The sequence below is a fragment of the Tamandua tetradactyla genome, chromosome 6, assembly GCF_023851605.1.
Source record: "Tamandua tetradactyla isolate mTamTet1 chromosome 6, mTamTet1.pri, whole genome shotgun sequence".
In the NCBI taxonomy this organism is placed as follows: Eukaryota; Metazoa; Chordata; class Mammalia; order Pilosa; family Myrmecophagidae; genus Tamandua; species Tamandua tetradactyla.
This window is the reverse complement of record NC_135332.1, coordinates 60,316,173-60,330,260: the sequence shown is the minus strand read 5'-3', so window position 1 is coordinate 60,330,260 and position 14,088 is coordinate 60,316,173. Positions and strand designations below refer to the sequence as shown.

The 14,088-nt window shown below is 42.0% G+C and overlaps 1 non-coding gene across 1 annotated transcript; it reads left to right on the top strand.

The window, feature by feature from the left end:
• The first annotated feature begins 2,389 nt into the window (after positions 1-2,389).
• TRNAG-UCC (transfer RNA glycine (anticodon UCC)) lies at positions 2,390-2,460 on the top strand. The gene has a single exon. It is a non-coding gene; the product is annotated as a tRNA-Gly (tRNA).
• The last annotated feature ends 11,628 nt before the right edge of the window (positions 2,461-14,088 follow it).

The following is a 14,088-nucleotide window of genomic DNA, read 5'->3' as shown; positions in this document are numbered from 1 at the left end:
TTTCTCTCTAAGGGCCATGATTTGTTGCTAAATTTAATGCCTTAGCAGCTGGTCCGGTTTGGTATCTCGGTCATAACATCGCTTGTTCTGATAAGTAACATGCATACAAAGAGTTATAACACCCTTTGATATAGAAATATTTAGGGAAAATATCTAAGAAGGCATTAATCTGTACATTGAATTGTATGGGTTCATTGACTTATAAGCATCTGATTATAGACAACCATCTATCTAAAGCGGCAGCTGCATCTATCAAAGACTCAACTTTTGCCTGCCTTCTCATCTACTTTCCCAGCGGCGGTCAGATTCTTGTTCATAGTCTTCTGGCGCCACCCTATGGCCAGAGAGGAAATTGTCTCTTTATCAGCATCCAGGGAGATAAAAACCTATAAATGTATCTCCTTCAGCTGTGTCTTTCCATATTCCCAGTTCACTTACTTCCACTTCAGTGTTTCTCACACAAACACCCTTTCTTTCTACCCCTTTCTTCCAACCCTTGCCTGCTACATCAGGAAAGTATCCCCCCTTTTCTTATCCGCAGCAGTAAGCTTACTGCTTATGTAATGCAACGGTAATGCAGCTATATGGAATACTTTCTAGGGTCTGGCATGTTCTTCACCTCATTTAATTCTCTCAAGTACCCTATGTAATAAAATCAATCCCGTTTCACAGGAGAGGAAACTGAGGCACAGAGCTCAGGTCGCTTTCCAAGGTACCCAGAACCTATGAGTGGCAGAAGCCCAAGCAGAACTCAGGGTTGTCTCTAAAGCCCATGCTTTGTGGTGTTCAACCCTGTAAAGCGCTTCTAAAAATAGCAAAATCTTCCCCTACCTCCCCCTCTAATTCTAATTTAATTGATCAAAAAGCTTTTTTTTTTTTTTTTTAATCCTTCCCAGATGATTCTAAGGTGCACCAGGGTGAAAATTGGGGCAAATCTAAACTGTTCTGCCACTTCTGGTAGGAAGTCTCAGTGTCGTGCTAATAACACACTTGTAGGTCTGAGAAAAAGCAGCCTTGGATTCTGGGGTGAAAATGGGCTAATGATCTTTAGATTTCTTGAAAGAATCCAGAAGAACTTCAGTAACTTCATCCGCCCCTTCATTTTCCTTTATTCTCATTCTACATTCAACATCATCATTCAAGACAAATAAAATGCTGTTCTTACTCATTTCCTCTTTTTTCTGTTTGATGATTCATATTGCAGCCGCATTGTTATACACTGTTCATTGCAAGAATATTTCCCTTGGGTTACTGCATAAGTTGATTTTGGGGGCTGGTAGCAGAATTTGTCCATCACTCATAACAGTGTTCCAAGGGTAAATAAGTATATGCTATGTTTTAAATAACCAATTCAAAATGGAATTGAGGAGCACATCCTGCATGCAGGTTTGGGAATGTGCAAATACTTATATGTCTTTAAATATGTTCACTGGCATGAATTTTACCATCTGGGCTTCTTGTATTATTTGGATACTAACTTGAAGTGTACATGCTCCTTTCTCAGGTTTAAGGTGACTTTTAGATTAGCAATTCCCACATATGTCAGAATCATTCAGGGGTTAAAATACAAATAGCTATGTCCCCATCCTGGACCTTCTGAATCACCATTTCCCGTAGCGGGTCCTGGGAATATGGAATCTGTACTCTGCTTTCCAGGGGCCCCGCCTTATATTTGTGTAGTGTTATGAGACACATTTTATGTGATGTTGAGTAAAGTGTGATATAAAATTAATTTTATGCATAGTATGTGAAATAAAGCCAATGCACCCAAATTGAAACAAAATTTCAAGAATCACAATTTCAAAGCTTGTGAAGGAAATTACTATTCATGCTACAGCCGCATGGTGCTGCCTTTTCGGCTGATAAACAAATGCCTGCTCCCTTTGGAAATATCAGGACAACTTGGAGGTTGTTTTGATCGTCTGAAACTCAGGTGGTGATGTTACGTGTTGCTCTGATATTTTTAAATGTATGCTATGTCACAGCCATGAGATGCCTAATGAGACATGACTACTAAATGTCATGTGGTATCTCAGATGGGATCCTGGAAGAGAAAGGACATTAGGTGAAAAAAAAAAAAAAGAATTCTGAATAAAGTATGGACTTTAGTTCATACTTTAGTTAATAATAATATATCAGTACTAGTTCATTTTACAAATGCGGCATACTAATATAAGATATTAATAATAAGGAAACTGGGTGTAGGATATATGGGCACTCTGTATTATCTTTGCAATTTTTCTGTAAATCTAAAACTGTCCTAAAATTAAAACTTTATTTAAAATAAAAAATTATTACAAAGATAAAAAAATGTGCTGTTATAATTTTTAGATGTTTTAATATTCTACTAATCACTTTTACTCTTATTAAGTTAATAGTGTTTTGGGGTGCACGGGTGGTTCAGTGGTAGAATGCTTGCCTTCCATGCAGGAGACCCAGGTTCGATTCCTGGACCATGCACCAAAACAAAAATAGGGCTTTGCAAAATTTTATTTTCAAATTTTATTTTATTTAAAAACTTAAAATTTTATTTTAAGACAGAGCTAAGATGTGATCAAACTCCATGAAAAATGTTCAACAATGGTATGCTATTTGGTGCTATAAATTTAGGATAAATTTTAGCAAAATATTAGCAATAATGAAACAGCCTTAATACAAAAATATATACATTGGTTGTAGGTTTAGCAGCCATGTGATGTGGAAAAATAGCCTTATGTGATGTCTTCAGACATGTCTTGCATAAAACTGACAACTCTGCCCTTCGTGGTTTTTTTTTAATGCTTTTTTTATTGTATAATATAATTTATATACAAAGGAAAGAAAGAAAAAAGCAATAATCTTCAAAGCACTCTTCAACAAGTAGTTACAAGAAAGATCCAGAGTTTGTCATGGGCTACCATTACATCATTTCAAATTTTTCCTTCCAGCTGCTCCAGAACACTGGAGGCTAGAAGGAATATATATATATATATTTATATAATTTATATTATATATTTTTATATATATTTATAATCACAATCGACTTTTTTTCTTTTTTGTGAAAAATAACGTATAATCAAAAAAGCAATGAATTTCAAACTGCATCACAACAATTAGTTATAGAACAGATTTCAGAGTTTGGTATGGGTTACAATTTCACAATTTTAAGTTTTTACTTCTAGCTGATCTAAGATACTGGAGACTAAAAGAAACATCACGATAATGATTCAGCAGTCGTACTCATTTGTTAAACCCAACCCTCTCTGTTTAACTCCACCATCACCTTTGATCATTCTCCCTCTCTTTAGGGGCATTTGGGCTATGGCCATTCTAACTTTTTCTTGTTGGAAGGGGCTGTCGATACTATGGGATGGGGGATGGAACTAGCTGATGTTCTGGAGAAGCTGGGCCCTCTGTGTTTCAGGACTTATCTGGTCTATGGACCCATTTGGAGGTTGTACATTTCTGGAAAGTTACCCTAATGCATGGACCCTTTGTAGAATCTTATATATTGCCCTAGATGTTCTTTAGGATTGACTGGAATGGTTTTGGTTGGGGGTTGGCAAGTTGTGGTAGGTAGCAATGTCTAACTGAAACTTGTGTAAAAGTGACCTCAGTGTAGCCTTTCAACTGTATTTGAACTCTCTCAGCCACTGGTGCCTTATTTGTTACACTTCTTTTCTCCCTTTTGGTCAGGATGGCATTGTTGAGCCTATGGTGCCAGGGCCAGACTCTTCCCTGGGAGTCATCTCCTATACCACCAGGGAGACTTTCATTCCTGGATGTCATATCCCATGAAGGAGGGAGGACAATGAATTCACTTGCAGAGTTGTGCTTAGAGAGTGAAAAAGGCCACATCCGAGCAACAAAAGAGGTCCTCTGGAAGTAACTCTTAGGCATAGTTAAAGGTAAGCCAATCTTCCCCACTACATACATAAGCTTCATAAATGCAAGCCTCAAGATCAGGGGCTTGGCCTATTGATTTGGGTGTCCCTAATGTTCTGGAGGACTTCATGGTTTTCATATGAACAACAGGCCTGTTGCAAGCAGTAGGAGCTGGTCCTTAACCTCTTAGAAGGGTCTGCCAGCCCCCCTTCCTCCTTCCTAATAGAATACCACTTTTGTTCAAGTGTATATGTCTTCCCTAGTATCTAAACTCAGCCCCAGCCCCAAATGGCTCTTCAATAGTGTAAGCAGGGGTTTTCAACTTTGCTTCAAATATGAGCCACTCGGGAAGATTTTCCAATGCCTCTGTCCTTGCTTGAGAGATTCTGAAATATTTCACATAGAGGAAAGCTTAGGAATTTTCTTCTGTCCTAGACTGGTGTCACCTTGTTGATAAGTGTTGCTGGTAGAGAACAATAAAGAACATGCCCATTAAATCCACCTCAAATATGTTAATTTCTATTGGATGTTATTTCTGCTCATCAAATCAGAAGTCAGAACATCTTCCTCTTTGAAGTTGATGCCTGGTTTTGGGCAAAACCTTTTGGAGCTTTACCCTCAAAGATGGGAGTTCTAGGTCTGCTCAAGATATGAAATAGAATTTATTTGTCAGATGTTGGATGCTCAAGATATGAAAAAGAATTTATTTATTGGATGTTGGAGGGGGTATGGCCAAAGTCACACAAGCTGAGGGTAGAAACAAGTATGGTAACATCTGAATACAATAGTCCTTTGACTGTTCTTTTAGTGGTCTGACATATCAACTGCATTGCATAATTGAACACTTAGGTCTTGTGAAGAGAAGGGAGTCCCCCTGATTTTGACCAGGCTTAGTATAATTGTTTAGAATCCTCTCCTCACTGTGCAGTCTCCTTCAGGTTCAGCCCCCATCTCCCATCATCTGAACAATCCATGTCCCCTACTAAGCAGTGGTATTGGAATGATGGGAGGTGTGCCTGACTTGTCCAATTTGGAGGTATGTGTCCATTGCTGCCAATGACAGTGTCTTTCCCTTGGTAGGTTCTGGTGCTTTTCAACAATTGTCCATTAGTGCTTGAAATGACTCCAGATTTTTCCAGCATCTTGACATCAGAGACACTGCCTAGATGTATTTGCTCTCCCTTGGGTCCAGCATTGATAGATCAAATCACATATTCAATCATGGATGGGGAAGGGCTAGTTTTGACCATTTCTAGAAAGTTTAACTTTACAATATGGATTGCTGCTTATCCACCATACTGATCCCATATAAAGATAAGAAAATATTGGGATGGGGATCAAAAAAAAAAACCAACCCAAGATGGATTTGAAATATGCAAACATCAGTCCCTTACACTGGGTGCTCAGCATATTTTACCCAAATTCTTTTTGAGAATCTCTGATTTTAAGCTTCCGAGTACTCCCTGTCATCAAGATCAACCGATCTCACTAATCAATCAGATGCTATATAGAAATTGTGGACTCTAGTATCAGCAAACATTTCTTATCCAGCCCTATGAAAATGTTGAATTTAGGGGACTAGTAATTTAATGTGATGTGAGTGGCTCTGAAAAGCCAGTTGACAAATGTACTAAGAAATGATGAATATGCAACTATGTGATGATATTAAGAATTACTGATTGTATATGTAGAATGGAATGATTTCTAAATGTTTTGCTAGTTAATTTTTTTTAATTAATAATAATAATAATAATAAGCCAGCTGGTTCCGTTTGCTCATTTTATCACCTTTAAGCCGTGTCTAAAATTCCTGCTGTTAGTTTTTGGCTTTTGATTTAGAATATTGTTTCTTGAAAGCCACCACTAAAATTCAAGTTAATCTGGGAAGATTTCCTACATATGCATTTGTCAACGGACATATACCATCTCTGGATGGTGCCGTACTACAGGCACAGACCCCAAGGTCAGGACAGATTCTTGTCACCACACGGGGAGATGGGGAAGAGTCTTGCAAGAGAACACAGGCTACAACAGGTCAAACTAGCCCAAACTCCAGGGGTCAGCAAGGACAGTGGAGGAGCCGATGGAGTGAGAGAATGAGGGAGTGCATTGTGGAAGTGAATTTTTGAACCAGGTGAGCCAGATAAGCAACCTATTAAATGTGCAGCATTTTTTGTTTTGGTTATTTTGGTTGATGGGAGATGCATTATGCTCATGTAAGGCAAATGTGGGTTTTCTGAATGTTAGATTTGAAATTTCCTCTCAGGAGCTGACCGATGGTCAAAACAGTGGCAAACCAGACTTGACTGTGCTCCACTGAGCTGGGAGGCGGATTGCATGGGAAGGGGACTTTGGAAAGGCAGTCATGTTGTAGTGAAAGGAGCCTGGGGAGGAGGCAGAAGATCTGGGTTCTAATCCTGGTCTTTCCCCTTCTCATCTGAGTAAATTGGGACAAGTCATTGATCTCATTTGGGCTTCCCTTGTCTGTGAAAAGAGGAGGTTTGCCATAGATGCCCTCTTAGTCTTCAAGAGACCCTGACCCTGGCTAATAGATGTGAGGGGACTTTGTAAACTATGTTAGATGTGAAGCATGTGAAAAGTTTGGATTTACTGTTATTGTTCTTTTAAACCATGCCTCAAAGCCTATATTTTACCCACCTGGATGAGATCATTTGCATCATGATTTCTTTCATGAATTAAGGCAGTGAGGTCAAGGGTGGGCTAATCTGAACCACTCACTACTGAAAGCAGTTGAGTCTGAAGGCGAGGGGGAAGGCAATGGTCCTAAGCTTAGTCTAGAAAGAGAATTTGTGTCAGCAGCAGAATTAAGCCTCCAAAACAAAGGGACCTTGTGTTTGAGACCCTGAGGTGTCATCTAGGGATGGTTGCCATGTCAGTGGGAACAAGGACAGCATTGAGGGCAGAGGTGTGACATAAGAAAAAAACAAAATATGAACATGAGTAACAGAGTGTGGGAGATGGCAAGTGAATTGCTTTAGCCTGAGGCGAAAGTGTACATCAAGGAGAAAGGATCTTGTTAGAGGACTACCTAGGTCATTGAAGATTTTTCTGATGGGCAACATCCTGAGCTGGGAAAATGACATCAATAAATGTAGGGTTAGGGGTCTTCTGGCAGCCTAAGGCACTCCAGTCACATTGGGAGCGTAACTGTCCCTTGTGATGGTGGGAGACATTGGGACTCGATTTTCTTCCCATGCTATTTTCTCAAAAAAGAGTCTCAGGGCGGGCCGCGGTGGCTCAGCGGGCAAAGTGCTTGCCTGCTATGCCGGAGGACCTCGGTTCGATTCCCGGCCCCAGCCCATGTAACAAACAAACAAAATACAATAAAACAAGAAAATGTTTAAAGATGTTTCCCTTTCTTCCTCCCATCCTTCCTTCCTTCTCTCTGTCTTTCTTTCCCTTCCTCCCTCTTTAAAAAAAAAAAAAAAGAGTCTCAGATGGGGATGGAGGCACAATTTTGCATATGTAATTACCTCCAAATTGTACATTCAAAAAGGGAATTTTTAAGTTGTATATAAGTTACAGCACACACACAACACAATGTACACAGTGCACTAACGTTAATAGCACAATTACAATAATATTGTTTCATGACTTGTAACAAAAGAACCACACTGATGCAAAATGTTAAGAATAGGGAAAACTATGTGTGTGAGAGGGGAATATATGGAAACATTGTATGTCCTGCATGATGTTTCTGTAAACCTACAACTATTCTGATAAAACAAAAAATTGTTTTAAAGCTTCAGAAATATTATTTCCATCTCCCTTGGCCCTGGGGTGACAAATAATTCCAACTCATTTATGCTGATGCAGATGAATTTGTAGTATTACCCTAGGGTGTTTTGATGAGTGGTATTCAAAGGCAGATTCAGGGCTTGGTGGGCAAGAATGCTACCATGGATTAATGGTGCCTTGCCCATAGGAGCAGGGGAATTTGTTGGTTTGTTGACCTATTGAAGACCCGGAACCCTGGTGATAAGCCTCATAAGCTGGGGGTACAGCTTTCTTCTGCATTGTCCTCTGATCGCTTATTTTCTTGTGCATCCTGTTGTTGTCTTGTTGCAGCCCAGCCCCTCCCACCTTTTCCAGCTCACCTTCCTTGAAACTCAGTACTGAGAAGGGATGCCTTCTCTTTCCTGCCTCTCCATCCGGCACCAAACTATGAAGCAATTATTGGGAGGCCAAGGTTTCCAGATGTTGCTGCATTTTCACCCAGGTAAAAAGGGGTAGTGGTTTCTCCTAAGAGAGAGCTGGACCTTCTGGGACCCCCAACTCTCCTCTTAGGCTTAGGGAAGAAGGATGTGTCATTCTACACAGTGAAAATGTGACCTTGCCAGGTCAGGTTCAGAATGAATTGTTTTGAGTTCCTTAGTATAAATGTTAACTCTAGAGTACGAAGCTGCCCTTTTGATCTACTTCTCAGCCTCTTCATAGCTGGAAGTGTGAAGGGAACACTGAAGACTTAACTGAGCTTTGATTCAGCTTTAACCAGTTCCTTTAGTGTGTGGAGGTAAGATATGAGTATTTCAGTGCAGCAGGCTTCTATTAAACATGGGCCCGGCATTGCCAGTACTTCCTGGAGGACTTTCCAAATCACTGCTGAAGAAGCAGTGAAAAAGCCTCTACTTTTCCTGTCTTCTGCTGATTGGATTTTCTCATTTGTGGGAGGTGTGCCTTAGTTGATTGCACATATAATCAGCCACAGCTGCAATCAGCTGACTGATGGCTTAATGCACCAGGCTTCTGGTTCATCAACCAGCCACGAAATATCTTTTCAGCAAATATCTTTGCATCTTTGAAGATGCTTACCTGACCAGACAACTGGGTATCATCATTTGGCCAAGTTGACACCAGAACCTAATCTTCACAGAGATGTTCATAGGCATATCTGTACGTAAGGCAGGAGGCATTTGTTTCACACTGAGTGACACTTTGGGTGTGTAGAATGTTCTGTGAGGTTTGCCTTTTTGAAAAAAGAGGAAGGCAGGATCAACAAGAGAGGTGACAGTAATAAATAAGAATTTTTTTAAAAATATATTTAAACCATCCAAGATTTTATTTTATTTCCCCTTAAAACCAAATCTGAATCATTTTAGGGACTTTGCAGACTTCAAAACAAATGTATGTGAACAAATACTTTTTTTCTAATTTTGGTAACATGCACAACACAAACTTTCCCATTTTAACCACTTTCATGTTACAATTCAGTGACAATAATTACATTCACAATAATCTGCTACCATCACCACCATCCATTACCAAAACCTTTTCATCACCCCAAACAAAATTGGGACCCATTAAGCACGAAGCCCCTAATCCCTGCTCCCAATCTACTTTCTGTTTCTCTGAATTTGCTTATTCCAGGTATTTCATATATGTGAAATCATGCAATATTTGTTTTCTAACATCTGGCTTATTTCACACAAAATGAGGTTCTCAAGTTCCATCCACGATGTAGCACGCGTTCATATATAGATTTAATGACCAAGCAATCCCAGGTCCTCCAAAAAATCGGAAGTTAATACCTTTTTAGAAGAGATCTTAAATTAGTGCCTGGAGAGTCAACAGGATTCGTAAAATAGTCCTAGCAGGGAGAAATGCTGGAAGTAGGGTTCTGAAGTGGGAGTGGAGAAGCAAAGCAGAAGGAAGAGGCCTTCTGGTGACAGAATGGACAGACCTAGAGACAGTGATTTCAGATGCAAGCAAGGAAGAAATGATGATGTGTATTTCCAGCCTGAGTTACTAGGAGAATAAAGTTTTGGAAAGATGATTATTTTGTTTAAGGAAATGCTGATCCAGAAGTGCTTATGGAAATATCTGGGTAGAACAGTGTAACAAGAAATTGAATAGCTGTCTGAAATTTGGAGGACATTGAGGAGGGAGATAAATATTTGCACTGTTATATGCCTGATGCTCCACATCCATTAGATAATAGTCCCACTTTCTGGAAAAGGACACAAACTCAGAGAGTTCAAGGTCAAACACAAAGTGATTTCCTGACCCATGACCTTTTGGATGTCTCTTTTTAAATTTTTGTCACCCCCATCCTGGGTTTGTGAGATGAGTCTGCCTTTACGGCTATCAAAAAAGAAAGTTACAACGACCTCAAAGGAAGGGGAGATTTACTAGAACAGGACTTGGCGGGAACGTGTGCTGGCTCTACATGTGGCCTCCGGCTCTGCTGGCACCCCCGGCTGACCCTTTCCAGCCTTGGTCGCACAGCCAGCTACAAGTCTGGGTTTATTTGTCTCTGAAGGACCAAAGGGATCAAAAACAGGCTCCTGTTTTACAAGCAGACTCTGCTCCTCCAAGGACAGCTGTATAAGTCTTGACTTACAGTTTCTCCCAAGGACTCAATAGAATGACTGCTGCTCCCGGGAGAGACAGGGTGCTGCCGGGTCATTGCTGACAAGCAGGGAGAGGATGATGAGGTCTTCCATTGGCTCACCTTTCGGAAGGATGGGAAGGCTAGTCAGGTCTGGTGTTGACTGTGGTTCCGAAGAAGCAGTGTTGGACCTTAAATAATATTAGCAAGAGGGGGCTTTTAGAAGTGCTGTGAATCAGCATTTCCTGTGTGTGCGTCTTCTTCTTCCTACCTCCTGTTGGGAGGGGTTGCGCGTTCCTTCGTCCTTCCACCATGCTTGGGAGTGTGTGGGATGTGAGGGCAAACAATGTATCTTTTCAATTAACAGGTCTCTAGACCAATAGGCGATATATATCTAGGCTTAGTCTAGAGTCTCCCGGAGATCCTACATTTTTAGATTGTTTTAGCGACAGGATGAGACGTGGGGTTTCTTCCTTGGAAAGGGGGTAGCTATGTCCTGTTGTGCCCGAAGGTGCTGGCGTAGGTGTCGGCGATCCAGGACATCTCCCGCTCGCCTGTGGGCATGTCTGGGGCGGGCACGTTGATGCCAGGACCGATAAAGCTCTTCTTTGCCAACTGCATGGTGAACTGCCTTGTGATTTTTTCCAATTCATTATCGGTATAGTTCTTGGGATTGATCTTAACACCAGCTTTAGCACCCCCAAATGGCACATCAACCACTGCACACTTATATGTCATCAGAGAAGCCAAGGCTTTCACTTCATCCACACTCACATCTGTGCTGTAACGGATACCGGCAGTGGAGAGAACTAAGGGGAGGAAGTCAGCCGGCGGGCACCGTCGCCGTCCAGGCGGGCACCGTCGCGGTCCAGACGCCGCCACGGCCGTTTGCCAGCGCTGCTCGCGGCTCCGCATTCCGGGCAGCGTTGCCCGGCCTCCGCCGCTCCGCTGAGTAACAGGATAAATAAGAATTTGATGTGGGGAGGTGGGGAGAGAAAAGCAATTAACAGGAAGAAAAAGCTATTCAAGCCAGATAGCTAGTGTCAGATTATCCCCTGGCCCCAGGGCTATATTCATGTGTGAGAAGGGTTTTGAAAGACCTCAAGGTATGACAGGTGAGTGCTTTGGGTCACCTTGTCCAAATGGCTTACACTTACAACGTCTGGGAAGACACTGCTTGCTGATACCAATAGCTTAGTAATAGCACTGAATGGGGTCTATAGACAATTCAACTTGAGCAGTAGCCCCAAATCAAAGTTGTAAAATAACTTCAGAGACGCCATGGTTTTAAAGCATAAGAAAAGGGTGTAGTCCCCTTTTCCATGTATTCCACAAATAGAAGAAAATGGATGGAGGTGAACAGGAGCAATACTTCTCTTATTTTCCATGTCTCTGTCCCTGTGTGAATTCAGGGATGGGGGTGCAGTCACCAAGGTTCTCACTTGCCTACTTTGTTTTTTTTTCCTAAAAGGAGCAAAACAGCTCAGATTTACCTACAAAATTCAATTTTATGACAGTCCTGAGACTGTTAGTAAACAATCAAACACCAGCCCCTACCCAGTCATACACATCCTCTCACTCTGGAAGTGGGATTAGTATTTATGGACCATGTTCTAGTTTGCTAGCTGCCGGAATGCAATATACCAGAAACGGAATGGCTTTTAAAAAGGGGAATTTAATGAGTTGCTAGTTTACAGTTCCAAGGCTGAGAAAATGTCCCAATCAAAACAAGTCTATAGAAATGTCCAATTTAAGGCATCCAGGGAAAGATATCTTGGTTCAAGAAGGCCAGCGACGTTCAATGTTTTTCTCTCAGCTGGAAGGGCACATGGCGAACAGGCTCAGGGTTCCTCTCTCATCTGGAAAGGCACATGGCAACCACGGCATCATCTGCTAGCTTCTCCTGGCTTCCTGTTTCATGAAGCTCTCCGGGAGGCATTTTCCTTCTTCATCTCCAAAGGTCGCTGGCTGGTGGACTTCAGTTTCGTGGTGCTGCAGCATTCTCTGCTCTCTCTGAATCTCTCATTCTCCAAAATATTTCCTCTTTTATAGGACTCCAATAAACCAATCAAGACCCACCCAAATGGGTGGAGACATGTTGTCCCTTAATCCAGTTTAACAACCACTCTTGACTAAATCACATCACCCAGGGAGATGATCTGATTGCAGTTTCAAACATACAGTACTGAATAGGGATTATTCTACCTTTATGAAATGGGACTTATATTAAAACATGGCTTTTCTTAGGGGACATGCTTCCTTTCAAACCAGCACAGACCATATGCCCTGATCGCTTTCTTTCAGTAAATTCCCAAATGGCCCCTAAGTTGGTCAGTTGGGCAGGGAAGTAGCCAGGAGGAGACAATTTATACTTTTCCTTTCTATCCTACATACAAAGGCTGATCAAATGACAGTACTGTCACTAACTAGGCGAGTGAGGGTAGGGGCTTGAGAATTTGAATTTCTAGCAAGTTCCCAAGTGCTGCTGCTGCTGGTTCAGAGACCACACTTTGAGATCATTAATCTAGGCTATTGATTTTCAACCTTGGCTGCATGTCAGAATAACCGGAAATCTTACAAAGAAAATCCCATGCCCAAACCATATCTCAGACAAATTTCAACTAGACTATGTGGGTTGCACCAGTATGCAGCCAAGGTTGAGAATCACTGATCTAGGCTTTTGAGACAGCGGTCCATTAACGCCCAGGTGTAGTGAGGGGAAAACATAGGTTGGACCTAATGTCTTCCATCCTTGGTTCTGAGGCAGGATGCCCTTGTCTGGACATCTTTCCTTGGGATAAATAAAGCTGGCAATGATTGCAATGGTAATTGGCTTCTCTAGGATCTTGGCTTGGGCAACGGTTTGAGCAGAGTGAAGAAAGGTGAAAATACCAACTGTGGAGACACTGATTAGAGAAACAGAAAATTATTTCTGGGATGCAGCAAAGATCTCTGTGAGTTGGAGACCATGCATTTATCTTGGGGCTCTTTTCCAAAATGTATGACTTTTTCCACCAGCTGCTAGAAGCCTGGACAAGGAAAATCAAACATTTGGACTGAACCAGGGTTTAGTTAACTTCCCAGGCAGTTCCACAAAGTAAGGATATTGGTGTGAGCATGGCTGAAGTGATGTACCTTAGAATCTAGGGCCTAATTTCCATGAAGAAGTCAAGGAAGCATTTTCCTTTCTGCTACATTGTGTAATGGATATGCATAACAACATCTCTGAGGGGAGTCATTCCCTCCCCCATTCTACAGGATTATGGTAGGGCTAACACAGAAGGCAGCCCCAACCATTGGAAAGACATGCGACCCCCTAGACTGACCTAGGGGTCAGTTCTTGTTCAAGGTCGAAAAGAAGGACAGCGTAAAAATGCTCTTCCCATTGCCCGAACCGTTCTTCCCCTAGCTCTTAATCTATTGTTTTCCCGCGCAACCTTCAGATTTCAGCCCAAGCGTCAATCCCTCAAGTAAATCTTCCCTGACTGAAAAGCAGGTCTCCCCTTCGCCTCCAGTAGATAACTGGCCTGTTCCAGGATCTAGGGGTCTGGGTTTACATGACTCACCGAACTCGGGGGAGGGAGTGAAGGGGTAAGAGAGGTGAGGGTTGGGGGCGCTAAGGGCGTCACGCAAACCCTGCTCATGGGAATACGAAGCAGATCACCCATTTCTTAACCCAGAGTAAGGTGCCGGTGTGAACCAGCGCACAGAGCGGCTTTGCACCGGACGGAAGTGTATCCCCGGAGCCGTTCTAGGAATCCCGGAGGACTCAGCTTGTCAGTGATCCTGGGACTAAAGTGAGCGCTGCACGGTGCACAGGGAAATTCCAAAGAGCGATCGGGCAGACGGAGGACAGGGACTCGGGTTAGAGCTAGA